The sequence below is a fragment of the Lemur catta genome, chromosome 21 (genome assembly GCF_020740605.2).
Source record: "Lemur catta isolate mLemCat1 chromosome 21, mLemCat1.pri, whole genome shotgun sequence".
In the NCBI taxonomy this organism is placed as follows: domain Eukaryota; kingdom Metazoa; phylum Chordata; class Mammalia; order Primates; family Lemuridae; genus Lemur; species Lemur catta.
Genome location: NC_059148.1, coordinates 4,526,798 through 4,531,105, shown reverse-complemented (window position 1 = coordinate 4,531,105; position 4,308 = coordinate 4,526,798).

The window sequence follows — 4,308 nt, the reverse complement described above, 5'->3', positions numbered from 1 at the left end:
GCTGATGCTAACCCTAACCCTAACACTATCCTAGGGCTGATGCTAACCATAACCCTAACCCTAACATTATCCTAGGGCTGATACTAACCCTAACCCTAACACTATCCTAGGGCTGATGCTAACCCTAACCCTAACCCTAACAGTATCCTAAGGCTGATGCTAACCCTAACCCTAACACTATCCTAGGCCTGATGCTAACCCTAACCCTAACCCTAACCCTAACACTATCCTATGGCTGATGCTAGCCCTAACCCTAACCCTAACACTATCCTAGTGCTGATGCTAAACCTAACCCTAATCCTAACACTATCCTAGGGCTGATGCTAAACCTAACCCTAATCCTAACACTATCCTAGGGCTGATACTAACCCTAACCCTAACCCTAACACTATCCTAGGGCTGATGCTAACCCTAACCCTAACACTATCCTAGGGCTGATGCTAACCCTAACCGTAACTCTAACACTATCCTAGTGCTGATGCTAACCCTAACCCTAACCCTAACACTATCCTATGGCTGATGTTATCCCTAACCCTAACCCTAACACTATCCTAGGGCTGTTGCTAACCCTAACACTAACCTTAACACTATCCTAGGGCTGATGTTTACCCTAACCCTAACCCTAACACTATCCTAGGGCTGATGCTAACCCTAAAACTAACACTATCCTAGGCCTGATGATAACCCTAACACTAACGCTAACACTATACTAGGGCTGATGCTAACCCTAACCCTAACACTATCCTAACGCTGATGCTAACCCTAACCCTAACCCTAGCACTATCCTAGGGCTCATGCTAACCCTAACCCTAACCCTAACACTATCCTAGGGCTGATGCTAACCCTAACCCTAACCCTAACACTATCCTAGGGCTGATGCTAACCCTAACCCTAACCCTATCCTAGGGCTGATGCTAAACCTAACACTAACTCTAACACTATTCTAGGGCTGAGGCTAACCCTAACCCTAACACTATCCTAGGGCTGATGCTATCCCTAACCCTAACCCTAACACTATCCTAGGGCTGTTGCTGACCCTAATCCTAACACTAACACTATTCTAGGGCTGATGCTAACCCTAACCCTAACCCTAACCCTAACACTATCCTAGAGCTGATGCTAACCCTAACACTAACACTATGCTAGGCCAGATGATAACCCTAACCCTAACCCTAACACTATCCTAGGGCTGATGCTAACCCTAGCCCTAACACTATCCTAGGGCTGATGCTAACACTAACCCTAACCCTAACACTATCCTAGAGCTGATGCTAACCCTAACCGTAACACTATCCTAGGCCGGATGATAACCCTAACCCTAACCCTAACACTATCCTAGGGTTGATGCTAACCCTAACCCTAACCCTAACACTATCCTAGGGCTGATGCTAACCCTAAACCTAACAGTATCCTAGGGCTGATGGCAGTCCTAACCCTAACCCTAACACTATCCTCGGGCTGATGCTAACCCTAACCCTAACCCTAACACTATCCTAGGGCTGATGCTAACCCTAACTCTAACCCTAACACTATCCTAGGGCTGATACTAACCCTAACGCTAACCCTAACACTATCCTAGGGCTGATGCTAACCCTAACCCTAACACTCTCCTAGGGCTGATGCTAACCCTAACCCTAACACTAACACTATCCTAAGGCTGATGCTAACCCTAACCCTAACACTATCCTAGGCCTGATGCTAACCCTAACCCTAACCCTAACACTATCCTAGGGCTGATGCTAACCTTACCCCTATCCCTAACACTATCCTAGGGCTGATGCTATCCCTAACCCTAACCCTAACACTATCCTAGGGCTGTTGCTGACCCTAATCCTAACACTAACACTATTCTAGGGCTGATGCTAACCCTAACCCTAACCCTAACCCTAACACTATCCTAGGGCTGATGCTAACCCTAACACTAACACTATGCTAGGCCAGATGATAACCCTAACCCTAACCCTAACACTATCCTAGGGCTGATGCTAACCCTAGCCCTAACACTATCCTAGGGCTGATGCTAACACTAACCCTGACCCTAACACTATCCTAGAGCTGATGCTAACCCTAACACTAACACTATCCTAGGCCGGATGATAACCCTAACCCTAACCCTAAAAATATCCTAGGCCTGATGCTAACCCTAACTTTAACCCTAATACTATCCTAGCGCTGATGCTAACCCTAACCCTAACCCTAACACTATTCTAGGGCTGATGCTAACCCTAACCCTACCAGTATCCTAGGGCTGATGCCAGCCCTAACCCTAACCCTAACACTATCCTCGGGCTGATGCTAACCCTAACCCTAACCCTAACACTATCCTAGGGCTGATGCTAACCCTAACTCTAACCCTAACACTATCCTAGGGCTGATACTAACCCTAACCCTAACCCTAACACTATCCTAGGGCTGATGCTAACCCTAACCCTAACACTATCCTAGGCCTGATGCTAACCCTAACCCTAACCCTAACACTATCCTAGGGCTGATGCTAACCCTAACCCTAACCCTAACACTATCCTAGGGCTGATGCTAACCCTAACCCTAACACTATCCTAGGGCTGATGCTAACCCTAACCCTAACCCTAACACTATCCTAGGGCTGATGCTAACCCTAACTCTAACACTATCCTAGGGCTGATGCTAACCCTAACCCTAACCCTAACACTCTCTAGGGCTGATGCTAACCCTAACCCTAACACTATCCTAGGGCTGATGCTAACCCTAACAATAACCCTAACAGTATCCTAGGGCTGAGTCTAACCCTAACCCTAACACTATCGTAGGGCTGATGCTAACCCTAACCCTAACCCTAACACTATCCTAGGCCTGATGCTAACCATCACCCTAACCATAACATTATCCTAGGGCTGATGCTAACCCTAACCCTAACACTATCCTAGGGCTGATGCTAACCCTAACCCTAACCCTAACACTCTCCTAGGGCTGATGCTAACCCTAACCCTAACACTATCCTAGGGCTGATGCTAACCCTAACAATAACCCTAACAGTATCCTAGGGCTGAGTCTAACCCTAACCCTAACACTATCCTCGGGCTGATGCTAACCCTAACCCTAAACCTAACACTATCCTTGGGCAGATGCTAACCCTAACCATAACACTATCCTAGGGCTGATGCTAACCCTAACCCTAACCCTAACACTATCCTAAGGCTGATGCTAACACTAACCCTAACACTATCCTAGACCTGATGCTAACCCTAACCCTAACCCTAGCACTATATTAGGGCTGATGCTAACCCTAACCCTAACATTATCCTAGGGCTGATGCTAACCATAACCCTAACCCTAACACTATCCTAGGGCTGATGCTAACCCTAACCCTAACACTATCCTAGGGCTGATGCTAACCCTAACCCTAACCCTAACAGTATCCTAAGGCTGATGCTAACCCTAACCCTAACACTATCCTAGGGTTGATGCTAACCCTAACCCTAACCCTAACACTATCCTAGCGCTGATGCTAACCCTAACCCTAGCCCTAACACTATTCTAGGGCTGATGCTAACCCTAACCCTACCAGTATCCTAGGGCTGATGCCAGCCCTAACCCTAACCCTAACGCTATCCTCGGGCTGATGCTAACCCTAACCCTAACCCTAACACTATCCTAGGGCTGATGCTAACCCTAACTCTAACCCTAACACTATCCTAGGGCTGATACTAACCCTAACCCTAAACCTAACACTATCCTAGCGCTGATGCTAACCCTAACTCTAACCCTAACACTATCCTAGGGCTGATACTAACCCTAACCCTAACCCTAACACTATCCTAGGGCTGATGCTAACCCTAACTCTAACCCTAACACTATCCTAGGGCTGATGCTAACCCTAACCCTAACCCTAACACTATCCTAGCGCTGATGCTAACCCTAACTCTAACCCTAACACTATCCTAGGGCTGATACTAACCCTAACCCTAACCCTAACACTATCCTAGTGCTGATGCTAACCCTACCCCTATCCCTAACACTATCCTAGGGCTGATGCTATCCCTAACCCTAACCCTAACACTATCCTAGGGCTGTTGCTGACCCTAATCCTAACACTAACACTATTCTAGGGCTGATGCTAACCCTAACCCTAACCCTAACCCTAACACTATCCTAGGGCTGATGCTAACCCTAACACTAACACTATGCTAGGCCAGATGATAACCCTAACCTTAACCCTAACACTATCCTAGGGCTGATGCTAACCCTAGCCCTAACACTATCCTAGGGCTGATGCTAACACTAACCCTAACCCTAACACTATCCTAGAGCTGATGCTAACCCTAACCC